This window comes from Felis catus, chromosome A1 (genome assembly GCF_018350175.1).
Source record: "Felis catus isolate Fca126 chromosome A1, F.catus_Fca126_mat1.0, whole genome shotgun sequence".
NCBI classification, from domain to species: domain Eukaryota; kingdom Metazoa; phylum Chordata; class Mammalia; order Carnivora; family Felidae; genus Felis; species Felis catus.
In genome coordinates, this window is record NC_058368.1 from 206,630,754 (window position 1) to 206,658,466 (window position 27,713).

Genomic DNA, 27,713 nt, shown 5'->3' on the forward strand with positions numbered 1-27,713 from the left:
AATTTCTATGAAAAGTTTGGAAAAAATGATGTTGCATGAAGAAACCATGAACTTGGAGAACTTTCCTTTTAAAAGATTTTTTTTTTAACATTTATTTATTTTTGACAGACACAGCATGAGCAGGGGAGGGGCAGAGAGAGAGGGAGACATAGAACCTGAGGCAGGGTCCAGGCTCTGAGCTGTCAGCACAGAGCCCGATGCGGGGCTTGAACTCAGGAATCGCGGTATCATGACCTAGGCCAAATTTGGACGCTTAACTGACTAAGCCACCTAGGCGCCCCGAACTTGGAGAACTTTCTAACACATCTGCTTCAGTGTCAGGCAGGGAGGATTTATTGTCTCTTTGGGCACTTTATTCAAGGATATAAGTCACTGCCACAGGCAGCCAGTGAATATATAATCTAGAAAATGGGGAGAAAGTTCTCTCATCTACCTTTCCCCACTGTGGTCCCTACAGAACTAAAAGTAAAGCAATCGACCAATATTCTGTACCCTGGGACACTGCTGCTTCAACTTTAACTTGCAGCCCAGTCACCTGGGCATCTTATTAAAATGCAGATTTCAGCTTTGTAGGTCAGAGTAGGGTCTAGGATTCTGTATTTCTTATCGTCCTCCAGGTGATGCTGTTGGTGTTGGTCCACAGACCACACTTTGAGTAGCGAGGGTCTAGAGGTTAAATAGACTAGTACTCCGAGGATGGGTTGACTCTGCATTTCTAGTGAATCCAGTGCTTCCCAGCCTGCTAAACTATGTATCATCAGATGATCAGGGACAGAAATATTACTGAATAAAACTATGGACAGTGCCACCCTCAGAGCTGTCCAGTGGGTCTTATCTACCACATGTTGTGATGCTCAGTGTCTTTGCCTAACCTACCGCCTACACCCTCTGATGGCTTCCTAGTTACCTGAAAATATAATTCAGACTCCATACCCTGATTCACCAGACCCTTATTCGTCTGGCCTCTTTGGACATCTTTGATCTTGATGATCATTTCCTGTCATTCACATGGTGCTGTCACAGTGACAGTGTTTCAGTTTCAGAAAGTGGTTGAATTCTCAGTTTGCTTGATGATGGCTTGTCAAATAAGCTAATTCTTTCCTTGAGGTACAGCATAGATACAGACCCCCCAAAAAAAATTGGAAATAATTTAATAAAAGCAGTAAAGTTGTGAGTTTTTGGATTTTATTTTTAAATTTTTTTCAATTTATTATTTTTTTAATTTTTTAGTTTTTTTAATTTAATTTTTTATTTTTTAAGATTTACATCCAAATTAGTTAGCATATGGTGAAATGATTTCAGGAGTAGATTCCTTAATGCCCCTTACGCATTTAGCCCATCCCCCCTCCCACAACCCCTCCAGTAACCCTCAGCTTGTTCTCCATATTTATTTTTTTAAAATCTTTTTTATTAACATTTATTTATTTTTGACACAGAGAGAGACAGAGCATGAGCAGGGGAGGGTCAGAGAGAGAGGGAGGCACAGAATCCGAAACAGGCTCCAGGCTCTGAGCTGTCAGCCCAGAGCTCTATGCGGGGCTCGAACTCACCGACCACGAGATCATGACCTAAGCCGAAGTCGGACACCCAACCGACTGAGCCACCCAGGCGCCCCTGTTCTCCATATTTATGAGACTCTTCTGTTTTGTTCCCCTCCCTGTTTTTATATTCTTTTTGTTTCCCTTCCCTATGTTCATCTGTTTTGTCTCTTAAAGTCCTCATATGAGTGAAGTCACATGGTTTTTGTCTTTCTCTGACTGACTAATTTCACTTAGCATAATACCCTCCAGTTCCATCCACATAGTTGCAAATGTCAAGATTTCATTCTTTTTGATTGCCGAGTAATACTCTATTGTATATATATATATACCACATCTTTTTTATCCATTCATCCATGGATGGACATTTGGGCTCTTTCCATACTTTGGCTATTGTTGATAGTTCTGTTAGAAACATGGGGGTGCATGTGTCCCTTCAAAACAGCACACCTGTATCCCTTGGATAAATGCCTAGTAGTGCAATTGCTGGGTCATAGGGTAGTTCTCTTTTTAGTTTTTTGAAGAACCTCCATACTGTTTTCCAGAGTGCCTGCACCAGCTTGCATTGCCACCAATAATGCAAAAGAGATCCTCTTTCTCTGCATCCTTGCCAACATCTGTTGTCGCCTGAGTTGTTAATGTTAGCCATTTTGACAGGGTAAGGTGGTATCTCATTGTGGTTTTGATTTGTGTTTCCTTGATGATGAGTGATGTTGAGCATTTTTTCACATGTTGGTTGGCCATCTGGATGTCTTCTTTGGAGAAGTGTCTTTTGCCCATTTCTTCACTGGACTAATTGTTTTTTGGGTGTTGAGTTTGATAAGTTCTTTATAGATTTTGGATACTAACCCTTTATCAGATATGTCATTTGCAAATATCTTCTCCCATTCTGTCGGTTGCCTTTTAGTTTTGCTGATTGTTTTCTTCACTGTGCAGAAGCTTTTTATTTTGATGAGGTTCTGATAGTTCATTTTTGCTTTTATTTCCCTTGCCTCCGGAGACGTGTTGAGTAAGAAGTTTCTGCGGGCAAGATCAAAGAGGTTTTTGCCTGCTTTCTCCACGAGGATTTTGATGGCTTCCTGTCTTACATTGAGGTCTTTCATCCATTTTGAGTTTATTTTTGTGTATGGTGTCAGAAAGTGGTCCAGGTTCATTCTTCTGCATGTCGCTGTCCAGTTTTCCCAGCACCACGTGCTGAAGAGACTGTATTTATTCCATTGGATATTCTTTCCTGCTTTGTCAAAGATGAGTTGGCCATACGTTTGTGGGTCCATTTCTGGGTTCTGTATTCTGTTCCATTGATCTGAGTGTCTGTTCTTGTGCCAAGGTTTTGGATTTCAAAAACACCTATTCAATCAGCAGATATTTATTGCATACCTACTGTGTGTCAGGCATTGTTTTAGGAATTTGAGGCCTGTCAATAAAGATTTCTCCCCTTGTGGAGCTTTGATTCCAGCAGAGAGACACTAAACAAGAGACAGAAGAATAAATACATTGTGTAGTACTAATAAAATGTAGTAAGTATAATGGGAAAAACAGTACAACACAGGAAAAGGCTTTGAGAAAGAGAGGTCCAGATGGGAGAGGGAAGATGATGTTTGAGGAAACACCAGGAGGAGGTTGGAAGTTATCCATTCAGATTATGTTGGGGAAAAGGTCTTAGTGCAAAGGCCCTGAGCTGCCTGGCACTTGGGAGGAGCAGGCAGGTGGCCAGGCCAGTGTGGCTGGAGCAGAGCAGGTGGGCTGTGTGCTCAAGACGGTAATGATGTGTGTGTGTGTGTGTGTGTGTGTGTGTGTGTGTGTGAGTGTGTGTGTGTGCACACGTGCACATGTCTACCTGTTTGTCTGCCTGGGTGTCTGTATGGAGGGCTGCCTATTTTAGATTTTTATATATACCTTTCAAAAGTTAATTATGGAGTAGAGAACCATTGTTTAAAGCTCTAGTTTTCCTTGGCTCCTGCTTTCTTGAGAATTAGTTTCAGGGAGAAGTTATTTTAATCTGTATAATTTTATAAACTGTAAAAACTTACTTTTAAAGTGATGTAAATTGTGTATGGGCAGGAACTGAATAGTCAAGTGAAAGATGTTTCACTAAGGTGACCTGAAACTGAACATTTTGCTCTGTGCTTGCAATGTAGGCCAGCAAGGGTTTAAGTGAGCACTTGGCCTCTGTAACACCCTTGCCTTCCATGAAAGAGTTGCATCTGCCTCGGCAAAATGAGGAGTCACTTTGGTAGAGCCTCAGCTTCCAGTCAGGTTCCACCACCTTCGGTGGTGGGGTTGTCCTTTTCTCCAGAGGAAGCTATTACGCGAGCCAGGGAGTATCTCTGCCTTCTCTGGGTGCTGGGCCATCTGGAGAATAGAAATGCCTAGTGCTCTGGTGAACAGTATGTAAACGCTCCACAGGACACTGGACCAGCAACTTCAGCATCACCTGGAAACTTGATAAAAGTGTAAATGCTCAGGTCTAGGGCTGAGGGGTGGTGGGTAAGCCCTAGAGTGTTCGTAAATGAGTGTCGCCTCTGGAACAGATGTTCTCAACCCTGGCTGTACGTTAGAATTCCTGGGGAATTTAAAATAACAAAATGAAATGAACAACCAATGCCATGGCCCCTGTACCAGGGAGTCTAATTTAATTAGTCTCGGGATGGGCCAGGGGCAAAGGTGTCTGTATTTTGTAGCTGTCCCTGAGTGATTCTAAGGTGTGGAATCACTGGTAGAATGGATTTCTCAAACCTCAGTACTACTGACATTTTGAACTGGATAATGCTTTGTTGTGGGGGCCGTTCTGTGCATCGTAGGATATTTATCAGCATCCCTACTCTTTATTTACTAGATTTCCATAGAACCCCTGCTCCCATTTATGACAACCAAAAATATTTCCAGATACTGTCAAGTGTTCCCTGGGTGGCAAAATTGTCGAGAACAGTTGCTTTACAGAGTAGTTCTCAAAGTTTACTACACTGCCCAGTGTAATTATAATGCTAAGCACATGTATAATTTTAAAGCTTTTACTTACATTAAAATAAGCAAAATAAAACAGGTGAAACTAATGTTAACAGTATAGTCAGTTTAGCCCAATATATCCCAAATAGTATTTTAACATGCATTCAATATAAAAAAATATCAATAGGGTATTTTTACATTCTTTCTTCAAGTCTTTGAAATCTGGTGTGTGGTTCACAGTTACAGCATATTTTCAGACAGGCTACACCTTGAGTCTTCTGTAGCCACATGTGGCCCAGTGTCTGCTGTATTGGGATTCAGTGGGCATCAGAATCACCCTGAAGGCTGATTAAAATATAGATTGCTGGGTGACACTCCCAGGGTTTCTGATTCAGCAGGTCTGGGTTGGGGCCTGAGAATTTGCATTTCCTAATAAGCTTATAGGTAATGCTGAAGCCGCTGATCTGGTGACTACACTTTGAAAACCACTACTCCCTAACTGACTGATTAAACCCTAGTACCCTTTTTACTCAAAAATACGGTTTGTGGACCAGCAGCAGACCTAGTAAGGTCTGTAAGAAATGTATAATCCCAGGTCCCACTGCTGACCCATTAGACTGGAACCTGTGTTTTAACCAGAATGTACATGAAAGTGGGAACATGAGACTTCCTTGAATAGAGCCCCCTTGTGAGTCTCTATTATAGGGGCCTGTTTGCTTCCTTCTTAGAGCTTTCTCAGTTCTTTTTCTCTGTTTTTTTCTGTTTAACTAAAAAATTCTGGCTTCCCCGCCTGTAACCATTCTCTTTCCAGGCCTACTATGTCTTACACATAATAGGCACCTAAATATCTATGAAATTAATGAGCCTCTGAAAGGAGAGAAGGCTGGGGACGGTGATTAAGTATATTCTTTGGGTTTAGAAATTCAAATAAAAATGTGTTTGGAGATGAGTTGAACACTGGGATTCAGAAGCTGATTGTGTGGCCCCTGCTGGCCTGGCAGGTGGAGTGGTCCTTCCTGTGCACTTCACCTGTGCACTCAGGGAGCACGAGTGACTCACCTTGAAAGAATTGCCTGTGGGAAGTTGGTCGGATTCCTCTTCCTGGCAAGGCGGAGCCACATTCTTTTCCTTTTAGAGCAATGGCAGTGCTCTACCTGGTTGTGACGTCACACAGCACCCAGGATGCCCTTCCTCAGGGCTGTGAGTGCCGCTCAAGTGTTAGTGGCCACACAGGCTTCTTCACACTTCCACAGCCAGTTGGCATTCCAGAGGCATGGCGTTCGAACTGACTCAGTTCTAAGTCACCAGAGGCACGATTACACAGTGGAAATTTGGTTTCCAAAGGGAATTACTGATGTTACAATGCCTGGCTAAAATACAGTGTTTGCAACATATAAAAATAGTCTCTTGACTCGTAGATAAGTTTCATTTTTTCCCTTATGCTTTTAATAACAGAAAATAGTTTCTCCACACCTCTTTGGGAAAAGACTGTAAACCTTTTTATTTATTTTTTTATTTTCTGTTGAGATTTAGTGCTAAGTGTGAAGTAACCAATGGATTTGTTAACTATGTATCTTAATCTTCACAAAGAGCTTGTGTGTAGACAGATGGAAAGATGAAGTAATTCAGTGGTTACTTTCAGAGGAGGGCAAAATTAAAAAAAAAGCAGAAGTGAACAACAATTTCATAATATTCTTTGCAATCTGCTTCACTGCTCTTTTTTTTTAATCTCAGCTGCCTTCTCATCATGCCAGGCTTTTGACAAAATTGAGACGATATAAGAGTGGAATGCGTATTCTATGTTTGTTTTACAGGAAGACTTAAATGAGAAACAGTGGCATTGACCAAATAAATAAGCTTGATTCTTGTCAGGCAACGGTTGCCCAGGTGTGGCAGCAGGACAGGCCTAGTGTGGGTAACACCACTGGCTGACATGACCCCTGTCTTTGTTAACCTCACTCTCCTGGAGTTGTGTCACCGCGTTTTCTGGTTGAAGGGTATATACTTGTAAGCACATGTAATTTGTTGTTATTGTTAATTTTAAGCTATTTCTGTCTTAAATCTGAAAAGGGGTCAGTGGGGGAGGGGAGCTCAGTGCCATATAATCACTGAAACGTAGTGAATGCGCCATGGTTGCCATAGGGAGGCTTGTCCATGATTATGATGAAAATAACTACTTAATATATGAAAACTATATTAGGAAGTGGGAAAGGGTAGGTGAGTTTTGCTCTAATTTACTCAGTGAATTTGGCAGGTTTGGAAATAGGCCATTGCTCCAGACTTCCTCATGGTTTAGTGTGGATGTCTTTGCTTTATGAGCTTCTGATAAAAATTGCCTGATGCGTCTCTAATGATTAGAAGATGATAATTCTGCCCCAGTGCCTTTGGCTCTGATAACCACAGTTTAGCCACTCATCTAGGGGAAACACCTCTGCTCTGATTCCTTGGGTAAGTGTGAAATTTTGTCACCATGTCATGCTGATCTACTGTATTTAATCAGTGAAAATAAAAGTCTTGTTATCCAGTGGTGAGGTAGCTTCAAGAATGGGTACTGGGGACACCTGGCCGGTTCAATCAGTAGAGTGTTCAACTTTTGATCTTGGGGTCGTGAATTTGAGCCCCGCGCTGGGCGTAGAGTTTACTTATTAAAAAAAAGAATGGGGTGCTGTACGAAGGGCTGGTGGTTATATGGGCTGGTGGTTATGTCAGGGAAACAGAAAATGAAAATAAAGGGAACCCTGTACAATCACAAAGCAGGAAGGTCAGCACACTGGTTACAAAGGGTGTCAGGAGAGGAGAAACACAGACTAAATTGATACAAGGGCTGAAAATGAAAATGCTGGTAGTGTTTAGCAGAAAAGTTACAGTAAAGGATGTCTTATTTGAAATTGCGCTGCCTCTATACTTTATCTCATTCATCCCCCTGGTAATCCTTCACGACACATTGCACAGATGCGCTTCCCATAATTAGGTGAGGAAGGTGAGGCCTGAGATACTTAGTGACAGAACTGACTCTCTGGCTCACGCAGAGAACCAGAACTTTGATTTTGATTTTTCTTTGAAAGCTCCTCTGGGACCCCTTCTGGCTGTGTGCTTGTTATGTGTAGTTGTTAGCGTTTGTGAGCATTTCACAACCATTTGCAAGAAAGCACTCTATCTAGGAGGAGAGCTGTGATGTGCAACGTCTGTCCCTGTCCTTTAAAAAAGGGACAATCGACCAACTTCTGATTTAGGTCTTAGGTGTCTTTCATCTAAAATTTTCAGTTCACAGCGTTCATTTTGAAGTAAAATAGGCAAGATTGCTTCATGTAAGTACTCTGCAATTTAACTGCTTTGTGAATTCGTCCTCTGGATCTATTGATGTCTTTTTAACCCTTTGGTGTCTGGCAACCACAGTCATTTAAAAAAATATTTTTTGTTTAAAAAAATTTTTTTTAAGTTTATTTATTTTTGAGAGAGAGAGAGAGGGGGGGGGGACAGAGAGAGAGGGAGACACAGAACTTAGGCTCCAGGCTCTAAGCTGTCAGCACAGAGCCTGATGCAGGGCTTGAACTACAAACCGTGAGATCATGACCTGAGCTGGTGGGAGGCTCAACCGACTGAGCCACCCAGGTGCCCCAAAATATATTTCTTTTATTAATAAAATAGTTACCATTACTTACTAGTCAGTTTTAAAGATATTTTACAGGTGATAAAGAACCCTCATGGTTTCTTGTTGAAGCAGATAAGTTGGAAAGAAGATCACGTGTGTTTAAGCTGAAATTAATCTGTAATCAAGTGAGAGAAAAATAGACAATATTATGTTCAAGTGTTTGAAGTGCATGTCATTGTTTGCTAAGAAAATATAAATATTTTTGAAGCTTTTGTAAAATGGTTTGATCTCTAGATTGTACATTTTTATTACAAACATTTTTTTCTCTGGTTATTAGTAGTGGGGGAGATGTTTATAAGGCTAAATGTACAGAGATTCAACCACATTGGAAAAATAAAGACAAGAACAAATAGCAAGAAATCCTTAGCACATGCTGACTCGCTTGGACACAGTCTGCCCAGTTGACCTGTGACATTCACCATGGGTCATCCCCCTTCAGTCAGCCTTCAAGGTAAAAACTGTATCCCATTTCCCATTCTCTTGTCGGCACAGGTGTATTTTAAATCGACTGATGCTTTCAGCCTGATGTTTTCAGCACCTGTAGGGATAATAAAATCTGGAGGTTTACCACCCTCAAACTAAAGCAGTATTTTATAATTGGATTGAAGGGTTTATTTGATTGTATTCTCTAAGCAGCTAAGTCTGAATCTAACCTGGTTATGGAGCTCATGGGTCTGGTTCTCTGAGGGAAGTACAAGAGGACCATCCAGCAGGTTGTGACTCCCAGGTAAGAAATTTACTGATGTCATCCACTGTCTGTGTGTAGCTGTGACCACCACTGGGGAGTCTTTATGTGGTAGTTACAATTCGAGTACATAGATGGCCTGCTAAGGTTGTTTTGTCATGGATATTTTATGTAAACATAATGAACATAATATCTGATACCTGGTCCACGTAATGTTCTTCCCATGGCCACACCTTCCAGGACTCTGATATAGCACAGCTTTAGAAAGATATAGTTGCCAGAGTAGGTCTTTAAGTGACTCATTCTATTTGCTCATGTTTGAGGATAATAAAGTTCAAAGAATTTTCAAGTAGGAGAAATTTGTTGATTGTAAAGTGATGAAGAAAAATAATTTATTGTATTGGAAGTCCCAAATCTTTGCTTCTCAAATATTTTTGTAGGCTGTGTTGCATATAGTATCAATTCAGTCTCATGTTTTACATGAATTGCCAGGAGGGAGGGAGCTACTTGACTGGGAAATATTTGCTGTGAGTCATTCATGGTGTTGGGAGTGGTATAGAGGTGCTGTTCTGTATGATGAACCTGGTGTTGGGAGATAGAGTTTTGAGTATTCTGTTCTGGGTGCCCCATATTCCATTTCACAGTGCAGAGTTTCCCCAAATTAACAAAATTATAAAGGATCACTTGGGGTACTTTTTACATTTGTGGGCCTCCCCCAGACAGCTGAATCAGAATTCCCATTGGTATGATCTGGGAATATGTATTTTTTACAAGAACCTTAGATTATTCTTCTGATCATGCAAATTTAGGAACTTCTACATTGGTGGCTACTGTAAGAATCCTCTTGGCTCTTGAAGTTACTTGGCTCTTTAAAAACACCTTCATCATATTTTAATCCTTCTGAATACATCTATCCCAGTTTGTTCTTAAAGAGGGGGCAGAGCAAATATTGCTACCTTCATTTTACAGATATGATGTCAACTTACCTGAGTCAACAACTCTTAAGGTTTAGGTGATAAGAAGAGCAATCAAAGCTTTTGGAATGGTGAGGGCTGGTTAGCAGCTCCCCCATAGCTGCATGTCTAGGAGTAATGAGAACATGTCAGATAATAGTCTGTGACATACATGGACATCTGTTAGACATTTATTAGAGAAGCAGGCACAAAATATAATTCTAATGAAGCACCAGTGCACTATTATTTGAGGTTTCTTAACCGCACTTCATAAGGCAAATTCTCATTGAAGCACACATGGCAACATTTAAAGTTGGATTCCGTGTCCTCCTGAACTGTTGGCTAGACACTGACTGATGAGTGACAAGGGCATCGGTGTTGTCTCTAAGGAACTTGGGGTGTAGGCTTCAGTGGGTTCTTATATCCCATTCAGGCAATGGTGGAGAGTATTTCTAAAACATTTTAGCCAATCCACATTTTTTGAACACTATTAATTTCAACAGTCGGATTGCCTAGTTCTAATAGTATGTATGCTAATTAAAAAGTCAATAGAAAACCCCTTTATGATTTTTCAAACTGTGTTGTTTCTGTGCCTGGACCACCTTTATTTTATTTTACTGGGTAAGTCCTATTCATTCTTTAACACCATCTCTTCTGGGAAGTATTTCCTGGTTCTGTAGGACTTTGCTGCTCAAAGTCTAGTCCATGGACCAGCATCATTGCCATGGGGGCTTGTTAGAAATGCAGATTATCAGTCCCACTCAAGACATGATGACTCAGAATCTTCATTTTGACAAGGTTTCTGGTGATTTGCAAACACAATAAAGTTTGAGAAACACTATGCTAGATATTAGGTGCTCCTCATTTGTGCCTCCTAGTATACCATAAAAGTGTGATCGTGGTTCTGTCAGAACACTTACCACACAAATACATAACTAATATATTTTTGCCTATTCTTCTAGGTTGGTCCCATGTCTTACTCATTTCTGCACTGCTATAACCTGGAATATATTGGCTGCTTCATTCATGTTGCCCATGACAAAACTAGTTGTTTAAATCTAAATGGAGGTTTCTCAGACTTCCAGCTGTCTTATGTGTCCTCACACCCTCAAAGTCAGAATGAGTAGAAGACATTCAAACTCAAAGTCAGAATGAGTAGAAGACAGATACTGGCCAGATTTCTAGGGCTATTGGTGAGAAAGAAGTGGTTCTTGGACAGAGGAACCATAGCATAGTGGTCTGATGGGAAATTCATGAGGGGTGGATTTGGTCTCTAGATATGTGAATGGTCATAGGGAGAGTCACTTTAGGTGACCAGGTGTGCCAGGGGTTCTGAATACGTTTCTATTCCAACACAGGTGAGGGATTAGGCAGACTTCCAGCAGTAAGAACAACTAATTATAACAGAAGTTTTCTTTGGGACTCCTCCCTTAACTATATAAATCTGCTACAACTCACACCCTATCTTTTTTTTTTTTTTTTTTTTAGACTCACTGAGATAAATGGTAGGTTCAATGTCTGGTGTTTTGAGTGGGGAAAGAGAGCACTGAGAGCTAATACGTACCAAGAGCACATCCTGAGATCGGAATCAAGTGTTTGGAATGGGTGGATAGATTCAGATATTTAATCTGGCACGTTAGGTCTAGGTGTCTAGAAAATAGTAGAGGGTAGCAAAGAGCTGAGGTCCTATCAGAGTGAGGGCTGGTCTAAATCCAGGGCTCCAGGCACTTAACAACTGGACAGTACTTGTTCTGCATCTTTCTCTCTCAACCAAGTCTCTTTTGGGGTGGGCACTGTTAACTAAGGTGTAATGGTGGCTAAAAGTGGAAGGAGGGTTTCAGGTTACCATGGAAGTACAAACCAGTTTAGTAATGACCCAGAATCCAGTGAATAGAGGGAGAATAATATCCAACCTATATTTAAGAAGAAAATGTTTTTCTTCGTTTAGGCGGTTCTTAGGGGCAGTGAACACCAATCTGGGGTGGGAGTAGGGAGTAATATTTACAGAGGGGAAGGGATTTCAGAGCTAGTCCAAGCTTTTCGCCTAAGGCGGGGGATTTAAAATAGAATACCTAGGGAAGCCAGCAGGTGATGTGCAAACTGAAGCTGGGATGGAGGAGATGGTGATGTAATGAAGAACAAGTGCCCTGGTTAAAGGGTCAGCTTTAACTGGTAGTGTCATGTGGGTATCTGGACCCGAAATTTTGCAAATACAGAAACAAGCATCTATCTTTTTATTTTTTATTTTTTAAATTTATTTTATTTAAAAATTTTTTTAATGTTTATTTCTGAGACAGAGCATGAGTGGCGGAGGGGCAGAGTGAGAGGGAGACACAGAATCAGAAGCAGGCTGCGGGCTCTGAGCTGTCAGCACAGAGTCCGATGTGGGGCTTGAACTCACAAACTGCGAGATCATGACCTGAGCTGAAGTCAGTTGCTCAACCGACTGAGCTACACAGGCGCCCCAAGCATCTGTCTTTTTAAGTGAAACATCCCCATTTTCGGCAACTAATTTCCAAGGTGGAGTCAGTTTCATGGGTGCCAGTTTGTGATATCTAGCCTCAGAAAACTTTTTGCCTACAAGTACTTCAGGTTTCTTGTCTCCTGGGTACTTTGGGGTCTCTTCGTGTCTATCTATCTATCTATCTATCTATCTATCTATCTATCTATCTAATGTTTATTTTTTTTTGAGAGACAGAAGGCAAGTGGGGAAAGGACATAGAGAGAGGGAGACACAGAATCTGAAGCAGGCTCCAGGCTCTGAGCTGTCAGCACAGAGCCTGACACGGGGCTCAAACTCATGGACCGCGAGATCATGACCTGAGCCGAAGTTGGGACGCTTAACTGACTGAGCCACCCGGGTACCCCTAAAATTTGCTATCTTTTTTTTTTTTTTTTTTAACGTTTATTTATTTTTGAGACAGAGAGAGACAGAGCATGAACAGGGGAGGGGCAGAGAGAGAGGGAGACACAGAATCTGAAGTAGGCTCCAGGCTCTGAGCCATCAGCCCAGAGCCCGACGCGGGGCTCGAACTCACAGACCGCGAGATCGTGACCTGAGCCGAAGTCAGACGCTTAACTGACTGAGCCACCCAGGTGCCCCTCTCTGTGTCTTTTTAAATATCACAAAGACTGGGGTAGAAACCAAAGGGAAACAAGAAGCTGGTTAGATAGGGCTTGTCTTTGAAATGAAATCAATTAATCACCTCCTTCTAACCACTTTCTAACTCACCAAAATAAAAAGCAAGCAAGCATAAGTGAAACCAAATGAAAGGCAAAAATAACTGCCCCAAACCTCAACTTCTCCCTCAGAGTCTCCAAGGATAGCATCAGTCACCTACTAAGTTATTCAACTAAAAAATCTGGCAGTGTTTTTTGACTCTTTTTTTTTTTTTTTACCTCAATCTTCACATCTTATGATGATTCAGGGCCAATAAATTTCACCTTTTAAACCTCCGCAGTTCATCTCCTTCCCTCTCCATCCCGGTCACCATTGTTTTACATCAGATTCTATTGTCTTTTACCTGGATTATTCTAAAAGCTTCCTTATTGGCTGGCATTCCTAACTGATTTCATGAGGAAACAACACAAACAGACTCTACGTTTTTTTACAGGACTAGGTCTTGGCAAGGGTCTGTGTCTGAACCTACAGTTACGGGTCAGCAGATCGTCTTCACCTGGGGGGTGAGTGTTGCAAGAGGCCAGAATATTTTCAGCCATGGGTGGGTCTGCTGGAGTCATTCCCAGTTCCGGAATTAGAACAATGTACCACACAGGTCAGTGCTGTCTGGGAAATCTCTTTTTCCCCTTCCAAGTTTAATGTGTTAGCACTTACATATATCCATGTTTTTATGAAAGTAGGGTCATTAATTAGGCAAATTTCTGAAAAATGTGCAATAGTGAGATAAAGTGGATCAAACGGTGATTGTTTTGTACCATGTGTCTGACCAATCCCAGGCGCTGACTTCAATGTCCATTCCTTAACTGGGTTTCAGGCTCATAGATCAAATAATTCATTTTAGATAGAACCTGAATCTGGGGAGGAAGTGATCTTCTCATGGTTGGGTCATCCTCTGGCCTCTAAGGTTAATCTGGCCTTGAGGCCTGTATGTTTCAGGACTGATCTAGAGATGTCCCAGCAGGACACAATCACTGACACTAATTTTTCTAATGCTAACTTGAAGGAGAATGAATGATTATAAAAGTACTAACTAGAGTTTATAAATGAGTTAAAAACCAATAAAGGACTCAGATTGGGAAATGTCTACCAGCTTGTTTTTAGCTAAAAGGCCCAATAGTTAGACTGCCTGGATTATACAGCAACAGGTTATACTAGTTACTTACTACCTATGAGATCTCAGAAAAGCTACCTATCCATAATAAGCCTTAATCCTCTCATTTGTACAATAGGGAAGACATCACCTTTCCCAAATTTTGTGATGAGGATTAAACAGGAAGGCACATAAATCTCTTAGCAAAGTAGCCAACAAATAATAGACAGTCAATGATTTATAACATCATTATACTTCTCAGTGAAAGTTTATCCTTCCTCTACCTGTATCAATATAAAATCATCTTAAGCAAACTCCTAAAAATCCAAATCCATATATTTGGAGGAATCTCAGAAGGATAAAATGTTCTTAGTAACTGTTGGAAGTATAATACATTCTCATGGTTCAAAATTTAAAAAGCAAAAAAGCTAAAAGCCTATGTATTAATCATCTTTCTCAGCTAGGTAACCAGAGTTACTGATTTCTTGAATATCCCACCAGAGAGAACTGATGCATCTACAAGCAGAAGCAAACAGACATGTTTTTCCTAATTGCTTTTCAAAGTGTTTTTGAATCTGAACTTTCCATCTACACTAATATGATGAATTATTATTTTCATAAGGAACTAGATGGTGCTATTTTGATACAAATATGTCTATTGTAATTTTTCTAAGATCATATCTAATACTTGTCTTAACATCTAGGCTATAGCACTGTGGGACATATTTTATGGCTCTAGTATTTGTGCCAAACATTACCTTGTTGTATATTGAATTTATATGGCAGTTGAATATGGTTAGGCCCAGATGATAAAGAATTTGCTGCGCTTAATTAAATTAAATTAAATGCAAATATATTTTCCTTATAAAGAATATTCTGCCCTTTGCAAGACATAGGAAGCCTGAAATTAGCTCTGGTATTCTCAGTGAGTTTCAAAAAGAGGTCGCTGAAATAAGGCAGTAAAATAATGTGGTGGGAGTGCAGTTCTGAAAGGAGTTTTTAGGAATATTCTTCCTTCTTTGTTCACTGTCGGTATTGACTATTGAGAGGTGATGGCAAACTGTATCAAGGGCAGCTTCCCAAAAAAAAAAAGTGTTAGGAATATGGGAAAGCCCACCTGTTCCTTTTAATACACCACCCACAGGGCCACGTTCATGCTGCAAGCACACTTTGCTATAGGAACGTGAAGTCTTGGCAACTGTAATGAATTATATGGGTGCCCCATGCAGAACCCCATCACCAGCCGGTGCACTACTCCACTCCTGCACTGGGTTCTGTAAGTGCTGCGGCTAAGGCTTGCTGCCCCTGCTTCTGGAGAGGAGCTCTCGATCCAACCGGAGCCATATCCTAAAAGGTGATAGCCCCAGCCCCAGGGAGCAGTCCTCAGCCAATGATAGACTGAAATAGGTATTCTTACAGCCAGTTCCCATGCCTGAGGGTGGAATAACTCTGTGAACTGCCCAGATGCGAGTGCTCCCTGTGGAGTCTCACTGAAGCTGGACTGCCACTGAGAACTCGTCCTTGTGTGGAAGTGAAGAGGAGCCACTGGAGAGCAGGGGGGCAATGTTAGGGACTTCACGTAGAAGGGGATGGTTCGTCAACAATTACAGCAATGCTTTCCTGAGCAAAAGTGAAAGGAAGCTCCCTGTCCATTCTGCTTCTACCTTAGCCTTCCTAAGTCTGACACAGTGAACCAGTTTTCAAGTTGATCCTCTTAGATCCCACCTCATGAGCAATGTTTGTTCTGCACTCAGAATTGCTAAAGTTGCTCCTTGTACCATTAGAATCTTTAAAAAAATTTTTTTAAGTTTATTTATTTATTTTGGGAGAGACAGAGACAGCATGAGCAGGGGAGGGGTAGAGAGAGAGGGAGAGAATCCCAAGCAGGCAAGCAGGCTCAGCACTGACAGTGCAGAGCCTGACGCAGGACCCAAACTCAAAAAACTGCGAGATGGTGACCTGAGCCTAAATCAAGAATCAGACTCTTAACCGACTGAGCCACCCAGGCACCCCATACCATTAGAATCTCGATGATATGTCCTGCTTATACATGACTCAGGGTCAATGACAGAGCTAAAATACCAGGTTTTCTCCTTCATCTAAAATTCAACTACAGGAATTGAAAGAAGGGGCTACCAGCTGCATTAGGCAGGTAGGAACACCTGTTTTCTACCTATTCTCTCTTCTTTTAGGGTCCTCACTTTCCTATTTACAGACTGGGTTTGCAAGTTTTAGTCTAGTGCTATTTTTATGCTTTTTTTTTTTTTTAAAGCAGTAACTTCCACAACAGTGGTAAGGAGGTAAAGGGAAATGGGGTTTAAGTGACTTGGTGAAGTTAGCATAATCTGGCATAGCTTTAGGAACAGCCTATTTCCTGACTCTTCGAATGTGCAGTCAACTCTAGACCCTAAAAGAGGGTTGATCAATATTTTTGGCATTTACTAAAACCTTGGAAAACAGAAAAAAAAGGCCTTCAATATGACATAACAGAGTGATCTATCAGCTGAGAATGAATAGAGAGTCATATGATCACATGTTAAAGAAACTCAGCTCACCTTCTTAAGCCTTATAATTTTGAAGAGAAGAAAACTTGCTTATAATTGCATAGCTGTGTAGGGACATGCTAAGTTAGAGTGCAAATCTGTTGATAATGTAATTTGCTTCCCCGGGAGCACTGCAGACTAGATGTCCTGAAAACCTCTCCACACAGAAAATTCAGGAGTATCTTTAAAAATATAATTGCTGAGTTAATAGAAGAAAACCATTTGCGTGGCATGTGGGTGGCTCAGATGGTTAAATGTTAGACTCTTGGTTTTGGCTGAGGTCATGATCTCACAGTTCATGGGTTCAAGCCCCGGGTCGGGCTTTGTGCTGACAGTGGGGAGCCTGCTTGGGATTCTCTCTCTCCCTCTTGCTCTGCCCCTCCCCTACTCTCTCTCTCTCTCTCTCTCTCTCAAAATAAATAAATAAATAAACTTAAAAAGGAAAATCATTCGCATAACTGTAAACCAACAATGTATAGTTATAAAACAATTAGTTTAGTAGCCAGGTGGTGGTCTTAATTTTCAGTTCAATGGAATTATTGTTTTGTCTACTGGTGGGATCATTTCTTCCTTTGGACCTAAGACCTCCAAGCCAGCAGAACATAAAGTGTGGGGGATAGGAAGCAAAGCTCTTGCTATTGGGTCACTATGGGTAATAGTGAATGATGCCCCTCCCATTTCTACCCCCTGATTGCTGGAACCATGAATCCTGGTTATGAGAGAAACAGAAGCATATATTGGACATTGATTCAGAGCATTTATAGTCACCTGGAGAACCTTACCCCAGCCATGAAAGGGATTTTCACCTACTTGGTATTGTAACTGAGTCTTCAAAAGGCCCTTCTACCATTCTTTCAAGGCAGCTGCTGCAGGATGGTGGGGAACATGGTAAGTCTAGTGAATTCCATGAGGTTGGGCCTATTGCTATATTTCATTTACTGTGAAATGGGTGCCTTGATCAGAAGCAATGGTATGTGGAATACCATGTCAGTGGATAAGGCATTTCTTAAGTTCAGGGCTGTCAGTGTTGGCAAAAATATTGTATGCAAGGAAGGCAAATCCATACCTATAACGTCTATTCCAGTAAGAACAAAATACTGTCCCTTCCGTGATGGAAGTTGCCCACTATAATGAATCTGTCACCAGATAGTTAGCTGGCTGATCACCCCAAGAAATGTTAGTGTTGATTTCATACCATGTTCATTTCTCCTGCTGGCTGGTTGGGTACTCAGCAGTGACTGTAGTCATGTCTGCTTTGGTGAGTAGAAATCCATGTTGCTGAGCCCATGTGTAATGTTCATTCCTGCTACCATGGACAGTTTGCTAATGAACATATGGGCTCCCGTTGGGTGATGACTGGGGTGGCTGGTAAAAGAGGCTGACTGGTATCCATAGAACAGATTATCCTATTCAAGTAAGTGTTAAAGGTCATCTTCCAACATGGGACATAAATATCTTCCCCTTTTTGCCCATTCTTGGAGGTCTATTCACATACCTCTTTCCCAGACTTCCTTGTCACCAGTTTTCCAGTCCCGTTCCTTCCAAGTCTCTGACTATTCAGCCAAACCATTGGCCACAGCCCATGAATGGTAAATAAACACACGTCAGGCCCTTTCACCTTATAAGCAAAATGACCAGCCAGGTACACTGCTTGAAGTTTTGCCCATTGGGAGGATTTTCTTTCACTACTATCCTTTAGGGATGTCCTAGAGAGGGGCTGTGGTGCTGTGGCTCTCCACTTACAGGTGATGTCTGCATATTGTAGAGAACTATCTGCAAAGTAGGCCTAAGTCTTTTCTTCCTCTGTCAGCTATTTGTAGGGAACTCCCCTTGAGACCATAGGTGAAGCCTGGGTGAGACAAGGTAGTATAGCTGGAGTAGGGATCATGGGTGTTTGGTCCACTTCATATAATTTATTTGTGCCTTCTGGAACTGTTTGGGCTTGATCTCATATACCCCACTTCCATTTGACAAGGGAGTGCTACTGTGCACACTCAACTTTATGAGTTGGTGAGTCAGATTATATTCAGTTCATGATGGACAGTTCAGGTTGTATGGTAACTTGGTGGCCCATAGTTAAATGTTCAGTCTCTACTAAGGCCTAGTAGCAAGCCAAGAGCTGCTTCTTAAAAGGAGAGTAGATCTCTCAAAGGATGGCGGGTCTTTTCTCTAAATTTCTAAGGATCTGTAATGAGATTCTCTCATAGGGGCCTGCCACAGGCTCCATCCAGCACCCCTGTCTACCATTGACACTGCTCTCTGGATCTGGGGGATCATATGGTCCAGTAGCAGAGCAACTTGCGCAGCAGCCCAGATCTGTGCCAAGCCTATTGTTGTTTTGGGCCTTGCTCAAAACTCACAACTTTTGGGTAACTTAGTAATGGGCCAAAGTAGCACAGCCAAATGAAGAATTTATTTCTTCCAAAATCCAAAGAGACCCACTAAACATTATACTCCCTGCCTCCTTCCCTTCCTCCTTCTCTCTCTCTTTTTGATTATAGGGAGAGCCAGATGCAACAACTTACCTTTCACCTTAGAAGAGATATCTGAATATGTTCTATAGCATTGGACTCCTAGAAATTTTACTGAGATATAGGACCCTTGAATTTTTATCAGATTTATTTTCTACCCTCTGACATGCAAATGTCTTACCAATAAGTCTAGAGTAGTTGCTACTCTTTGCTCACTAGGTCCAGTCGGCATAATGTCATCAATGTAATGGATCAGTGTGATACTCATGGAAGGGAAATGCAGTCAAGATTTCTGTCAACTAAATTATGACACAGGGCTGGAGACTTGGTTATACCTCTGAAGTAGGGTAGTGAAGGTATATTGTTGGTCTTGTCAGCTGAAAGCAAACTGCTTCTGGTAGTCTTTATTAACAGGAATTGGGAAGAAAAAGCATTTGTCATTTTAGCTGCATAACAAGGATGTGTTAATTTGCTCACGCAATGAAACCACACCTGGTACTGTGGCTGATATTGGAATCATTACCTTGTTAGGCTTACAATTACTCACTGTCATTCTCCAAAATCCATCTTTTCTCTGTGTGGTCCAAAAAACTGAGTCAAAAGGAGATGTGATGGGAATCACCACTCCTGCATATTTCAAGTCTTTGATGGTGGCACTAATCTCTGCAATCCCTCTAGAAACATGGTATTGCTTTCAATTTACTATTTTCCTAGGTAAATCCAGTTTTAGTGGCTTTTACTTGGCTTTTACCACTAGAATTGCTCTTGGTTTATCGGTCAGGGAACCAATGTGGGAATTTTGCCAGTTGCTGAATATGTCAGTTCCAATCATGCATTCTAGAACTGGGGGAAAAAAAAAACACATGATGTGTTCAAGGACCCACTTGGCCTACTGTGAGATGGACTTGAGTTAAAACTCCACTGGTCACCTGACCTTCATAAACTCCTCTTCTGACAAATGAACCACAGTCATGTTTTGGGTCTCTTGGAATTAGTGTAGTTCAGAGCCAATATCCAATAGTCCCCAAAGGTCTTACTATTGCCTTTTTGCCAGTGTACAGTCACCCTGGTAAAAGACCGTAGGTCTTGTTGGGAAAGATTGTAAGAAGGATTAACAGTATAAATTTGGGGCAGTGTACCAGGATCCTTCCTTTAGGGACCCGCCTCTTCATGGAAACTGTTTAGTCTGTCAATTAGTGGAAGTCTTGGTTGGACCTTAGGAAGCATAGGGCATCTGGCAGGGCTATATTGAGGTCCAGGTAATAGGGATAATCAGAGGGAGTAGCATATTTTGTATTTTCTGTCTTAAAATTCACATCCCTTATCTTGACTGCTCAACAGTAAAGAAAAGCAGAATAATTCCATGAGGTAAATGGCTATCCTCTGCTGACCCAAATAGCTGGGCATGGAGAAGAGGGAGGAATTTCATTAGACTATGGTCAAGTCATGCCAAATAGAATTAGGAAATGAAGCCAAGCTCATCCAAGCATTCTTTCAGGGTGAGAAGATAGTATGATGGCAGTAGGTATCTGCTTTTTGAATCCTTCTGTTCCAATACAGACTGGTGTATTTACCTCTGTTTTTGCACAGCTGTCATTTTGAGGTCATTATTGTCTGTCCTTTTTGGTTCTCATTACTTTTCCCTTTTTCCATTTCCTGTTCCCAATCCTTGTATCTCATTAGTATTAGTCTCTTGGGACTGCTGTAACAAGTTACCACTGCCTTGGTGGTTTAAAACAAAAGAAATTTATTCTCTTACTGTTCTGCAAGTCAGAGGCTAAATTGAGTTTAATTGACCTGAAATCAAGATGTTGACAGGGCCATGTTCTCTGTGGAGACTCTAGGGCAGAATCTGTCTCTTGCCTTTGTACCTTTTGCTGGCTGCTAGCATTCCTTGGCTTGTGGCCACATTATTCTAGTCTTCAAGGCTAGCATCTTTAAATCTCTCCCTCCTCCCTACCACATTGCTTTCTCTTCTCTCTGTGTTAAATCTGCTTCCCTCTTATAAGGATACATGTTATTGTATTGATTGTATATAAAGTTCACCTGGGTAATTCAGGATTAACGCCTCAGTATCCTTAATCACATCGGCAAGGACGCTTTTTCATCTAAGTCAATATTTACAGGTTCCAGACGTTAGGAAGTGAGTATCCTTTTGGGGGGAAGGGCATTTTTCATTCTACTATAACATGTGTTCCTCTTTCTTGACTCTCTCTGTCTCTGTCTCTCCCACCACCTTATTCTCTCTTTCATTTAGAACACATCCTCTAATAGTTTCAGAGAATGAATACATATAAAATTATTTGAGATCCTATAATTTTGATTCTGCCCTCATATTTGATTATGACTTTGTATATAGAATGTTGGGAAGGAAAACATTGTTATTCAGAAAACTTGAGTGTGGCCACACATGTCTCTTCCTTGCTGCTCTTCATCAATTCAATTCCAGAAGTTTTTGAACATTTGAGGTATTTGTAAATGTTCTGCATCCTAAATATTCTGCAACTGTCTGAATTTTGGGGGAAGTAAGTCCTTTAACTTCTGCTTGCATTCATTCAAAGCCTGTGGAAAAATTTTAATCAGGGCATTCAATGAATAGAGCACAAAAACTTAGCTTTGGAATTGTTTAGTCAATTGCAATTAATTAAAATAAAACTTGAAAATAGGAAGGCAGTCAGTGATATTTATTCTACAAAAGCAAGTGAGGTATTGAACAAAATAAATGATGAGAGTTCAAATGCTGTTTTTAAGTGTTAAAATCTATAATTTTGATTTGTGCTATGTTGATTTCAGGAAAGAATCTTTTGATGGAGTCCCTAATTTTAATTGGGTAATTTATTTTCTGTACTGCAAATGGGATAGAGAGAGAAGAGTTTCCATTTTCCAGCATTTAAATTTCAGTTAGTCATGGAGAGAACTTAACTGATGAATTTTATCTTGTAAAAATACTTGTTGGGGTGCCTGGGTGGCTCAGTTGGTTAAGCATCTGACTCTTGGTTTCGGCTCAGGTCTTGACCTCATGTTTTGTGAGTTCAAGTCCCCCATCAGGCTCTATGCTGATAGTGCCTGGGATTCTCTCTCCCTCACACACTCTCTGCCCCTTCTCTGCTTGTGCTTTCTCTCTCTCTCTAAAAAAAAAATTGTCAAGTGAGTACTCTGAATGAAAGAAAATATATGGGCTGAGATGATAATATGATGCAATAGGAAAAAATTGCAATGGCTTTGAAGTTACCAGATATTTTATCATTTGTAGGGAAAGTAGTTTTTCAATTAAAAATATGGCCTATAGAGAAAAGCCAACAAAAGATGTCAACATTTTTGCATTTATTAACTATTAAATTAGAAGATTAAAGTCAACATGAAAATAATTAGAATCACATGATTATAATAAAAAGAGACATTTTTTTTTGAAAAATACAAATGGCATATTATTAGAGACAAAGGTGGCTAAGAAAATGGTTAATTTTAAGTGAATAAGTACCAAAAATAATCATTCTGTGTATTATTCAATGCTCAGAAAATCATACAAAGAATTTTTTTTTGCTGTAATGTAACAAACATATGTTATTTTTCTTAGAAGCAACTTTATTTTTGAAACTAGCTTTTGAAAAGAACTGTTTAATACTGTCAAGAAATAAACCAATTTGACAGTCAAGAAATTTTTGAAAATTACCTAACTTTATTTTATTTTTTTTTAAGATTTTTTTATTTTTATTTTTAAGTAATCTCTACATTCAGTGTGGGTCTCAAACTTACAACCTGGAGATCAAGAGTCACATGTTCCACTGACTAAGCCAGCCAGGTGCCCCTAAAATTATCTAATTTTAAGTTGTCCTAGTTAGGATGATAGATTATATGGTCACTTTATTTACACTATATGTGACCTTTTTTTTCTTTAGATGTTTGTAGAACTTTTTATTTGTTTTCCTGTGTTCTGAATTGTCTCAGTGATGTATGTTTGTGAGACTCTTGGGTCTCTTTCAATCTGGAAATATATCCTTTATTTGGGAGCAATATTTTTCAAATGGATTAGGTTAAAGATTCCATCCCTTCAATTTTCATGTTTTCTCTCTTTTTGTATTTTCCATTTTTTAATCTTAGAGCTTATGGGATGCTCTTCTAGTTTTCTTACCTTTTTCTCATTATTTTAATTTCTTTTTGTTTTCTTTTCGGGAAGATTTCCTTTACTTTTATCTTCCAACTCTTCCATTGAGTGTCTCATTTTCAATATAATTTAAAAGAAATTTCCAAAATTCCTTTTTCTGTTATCTGAATGTCCATTTTATTTTCATAGCATCTATTTTTTCGTGGACTCAAAAATATTTTCTCTCTGGAAATATTAATCATGGTTTTATTGATTCGTTCATTTTTAAATTTAAAGTTTTCTTCTCCTTTTATAGTGTTGGCTTATTCCAAGATGATTTGTGTGTAGCTCTGTCTCTTGATTGATTAATCATAATTAAGAGCTGGGGACTTCAAAGCTGATTGGAAGACCTGAGTGCATGTGTGAGGCTTTGAACATCACTGCAGAGTGAACAGTATCTCTAGGTTTTTGCCTCATAGGTGTGTTGGAGACTCAGGAGAAGTCTGTTACGGTATTCTACTGGAGAGTAAAGGTCTGACTGCATTCTGGGAGCTAGACCATTCAGCATTAAGTCACTAAACTGTTCTCTTCTTGGTATACCTCCCATAAAGACCCACATTTACTGGTCCATACCATCTTTGTTTACCTCTCCAGGAAAACAAAAAACAAAAACCACACCCTCCAAACTTCTGGGGCAGGAATAATTGTTCCAAAGAATGGTCTGGGAAAGGTAAGAACTGGGAATCTGGACTAGAAGAAATCAAACTGATCCTGAAACTCCCTTTCATGCACAGTTCTAGAGCTACTAGTATTGCCTGTTCCAGAATCTTTTAGGATTCTGTAGTAGCGTGGACTTAGTTTTTCTGACAGCTAATTTTGTATTCATCTTTCTTGGGTCTTCTAAGTCATTTATACTTGTTCTGCTTTCTGGCATTCAAAATTCGATCACTGTTGACTCCCCTGCTGCTGTCTCCATCTTTGTGGATTAAAAAGGTTTTTTTTTTTCCTTGTGTGTGGCAAGAGTGAATAAAACTATGTGAATGTGTTCAATCTGCCACCATAGCTTTTATAGATGTTCTATGACATTTTTTCAAATCTGTCTACTATTTTTGTAGTGATTTCATTATGGTTCCTATTCCTTTTTATTTTCTTCATTTAAAAAATACTGATTTTGTAATTTTTTTTACATTGTTGAATCCTCCACTTGCTGGAGTGAGACTTGCTCTGTCAAGGTGAAACTATTTCTTTGTAGTCTGTAATTTTTTGACTGTGAGATTTTCTCATCATCCAACACACCCCCTCCCACCTCCACTCGGTGGGAGTTGTCTCTTTTATTCCTGGAAGAAATGTTGCTGTAGTTTTGCATTTCCATCTGTATCTCACCTGCTCCAGACTAGTTATTATGTTAATTCCTTAGCTTGAAGCTTCTTGCATCTCATAAATCATGTAAATTCTGATTCCCCGGGTGCATGTTTTGGAGGTCTCATTTTTTTGTGGTGGTCTTCTTTTTATTATTTCCATTCAGAGATCTTCCTTATGGTTTGTCTAAGCTGATGGTGCTTCTTGCACTGAGAAGGCTGTTCTTCTAAGCTCCCGGCTTTAGACAGGATATCCTGTTCCAGTTACTACCTTGTAAGAACTCAGTACCTTGTGTTTTAGGTTGACTTTCCCATAAGCACACTCTGAGATGAGGATTCGTGTGAAAGTAATTATTGGTGAGTGATCCCAGGAAAAATAGGGGTTTAGAGAAATGGGACTCAAAAAGCAATTTGGCCAAACAAGGGTATGGTATCAAGCAAAATCTCACCTAGGAAGCTTTGGCTTAAATCTGAAGTAAAGATTTGAAGGTCACACCTTAGAGCCCTCCTTACCAGAGTGAAGGGAGCCATGGTAGTTATATACCATCATTAGTTAAAGTCTTCTCCAGGAGAGATGGAAACTCCCAGGAGGCTCTTGCTTTTCCTGAGCTCTCAAGGGGTTCTAGCAGTCTGAGGCCAGCTCCCTGATAAAGAAATGAAGGAGATGCTAACTGAAAAGTATACAGGGTGGTTGGGTGCACAAGTTGGTAAAGAATCCAAAGGAACATGGGTGGAACGTTGCTGCTGCAATGTCCATGCCTGGGGCTACACCATAGCCTCAGCTTATATCTGAATCTATTCCCCAGTCTTACCTCACTAACACTGCACCACCGTGGTAGGAGGAGAGTTTACGCTCTATCTTTAGTTCCTCCTTCGTTTTCTGAGAATTGGACATTTCTTTTCATTTTTATATTAAACCATTAGAAGAAGGGTTGTGATTTCTTGAAATTTTATGTTTGAAGTGGAAAGGCGTGTCCATTTTAGTGCATTCTATCTGAAGTCTAATATGTGTGCATCATTTAAATAGAAAAAATGATCACATTTCACTTTGGGTAAAGCCAACCACATGGCTGAAAAGACATAATTTGGATTCTCTTAGAAATTACGTGCCGAAAGTCCTAGAAAGAATTATGGAATATGGTGATTTGGCCTTTATGTAATATGTTTATTTTCTAGTTTAGCATACTTCAAGACTGATTTGAAATTTGGTGCTAGTCTTGTGAAATTGTGAACTGGGATTTTTTTTGCAGAAAGTGTCTCTTGGAACTTTATATTTTATTTTATTAGTAATATTTTGAGGATGTTTTACCAAATATAGTTCATTGTAAAGAGTATGGTAAAACTTGGTAAGAGTAAAAAGACCATATCTTAGATGAAGCAGGTTTATGTTCCCCCCTATTATCTGTTCCTTTACTTCCTAAAATGTCATAGCAATAGGAGAGACAGGGGTTGTTAGATAAGTCAAATAATGCACAAATGAAATCCAGAGTCTTATCATTGCAGCATGACTGTACTCTTACAGGGTTTGATCTGATTTGTTAGGATGTGCAGGAAGAAATGCTTTGTGTTCATGTGCATGTGTGTGTGCGCGTGTGCTTTAAACAGATTTGAATGAATCATGGTCCCTGGTAAATTCATCTCTGGAGGCTTAGGGCTTAAACCAAGGATGGTTTTCTTTTTAGAAGCCTCTCTCAATAGAATAACAAAATGAAAAATGAAAGAAATAAAATGAATGGAAAAGCATGTAACGTACATAAACTCTTGAGTCAGACCTGTTTCTTTCTCTGCTGTTCTATTCTGTCACCTTCCTCAAATCCTACTACTCTCTATAAGCTGTGGGTTCCTCATCTATACAGTGTGTATGATAATCATACCCACTTTTTGGAGTGTGGTAAGGACCAAATGATATAATTGTGCCTACCACAATGCCCAACCCCTAACTAGAGATTAAAGAATGGTAGTGACTATGAATATTATTGCATCATTGGTATCTAAAAATAAGGTCCTACAGAGTACATATTTCTGTTGGACAGCTACTTTAAAATCATTAATATTACACACATGTGGTATTATAATAGTAAATTTGAATAACGTATCCATCTTTCCTTCATCCTTCTCTTTGTTCCTTCCTCTCTCTCCTCCACCATCCCTCCCTCCCTCTTCTCTTCCTCCCTCCCTTCCTTCCTCCCTTCCTTTTCTAGAATTGTGTATTAGATTTAGATTCAGGGTAGTATTAAAATACTGCCCTCCCCATCTTAATCATATGTACTATTAAATCAGGAAATATAATCTTTCTAAAATCCCAATGAAACTACATAGAAATTCACAGAAGCCTCTCTTTGTTAAACATCAGTTTCAGCTTGCCTTCTTTGAGAAAACACTGCACCTGCATCTTAAAACAAAACTACTTCCTCTCTTTCAAGAATAGCAAAGGCAAATAATTTCCTAATTCCAGACACAATGGCGCTCTATGAATTTAGCCTATTAATTCACTATTGGCCTTAGCTAAATCACATACTTAGATTGTCATTATAAAATGAATCATAGATTTAAAGCAAACAAGCCAACAACATACAAGCAAGTACAACCCGAGGATTTGTATTACCAAACAAAATGGATGATTTTCTGAGATGAACTGGGCTAACAACATGTTCATGTCTCAGATCATGGATAAATGCTGCATAGGTTGGATTAATAATCCTAGTTGATTTTATTATGTAAAGGTTAGCAATAGACAGGCGAGTGCTGGCCTGTCAATTTACTACATGTTTAAAAAAATTTTTTTTAATGTTTTTATTTATTTTTGAGGCAGAGAGAGACAGAGCGTGAGCAGGGGAGGGGCAGAGAGAGAGGGAGACACTGAATCCAAAGCAGGCTCCAGGCACTGAGCTGTCAGTACAGAGCCTGACACGGGGCTCAAACCCACGGACTGTGAGATCATGATCTGAGCTGAAGTCGGACGCTAAACCGACTGAGCCACCCAGGCGCCCCAATTTTCTACATGTTTTAAAATCATGTTCCTAAAGAATACTTGAAAGCCAGATAGTCACTGGACATTTTTCCTTGCAAATGGATATTTGTTGATGATTTTATTATGAAAAATAGATACTAGAGACATCTTGCCAAGACTAAAATTTGTCTTGTGATACTGTTTTCCTAAATAAGTCATGGTATTAATATTTATCTTTCCTAAATCCCTCAGAAAGTGACTC

The 27,713-nt window shown here is 40.0% G+C and overlaps 1 long non-coding RNA gene across 1 annotated transcript; it reads right to left on the reverse strand.

Annotated features, from left to right (window-relative positions):
• Positions 1 to 8,104: 8,104 nt before the first annotated feature.
• LOC109491896 lies at positions 8,105 to 13,277 on the reverse strand. Its single transcript, XR_002145479.3, has 3 exons — positions 13,174 to 13,277; positions 9,808 to 9,903; positions 8,105 to 8,674 (listed from the first exon to the last, which is right to left on the reverse strand). It is a non-coding gene; the product is annotated as an uncharacterized LOC109491896 (long non-coding RNA).
• Between the last annotated feature and the right edge of the window lie 14,436 nt (positions 13,278 to 27,713).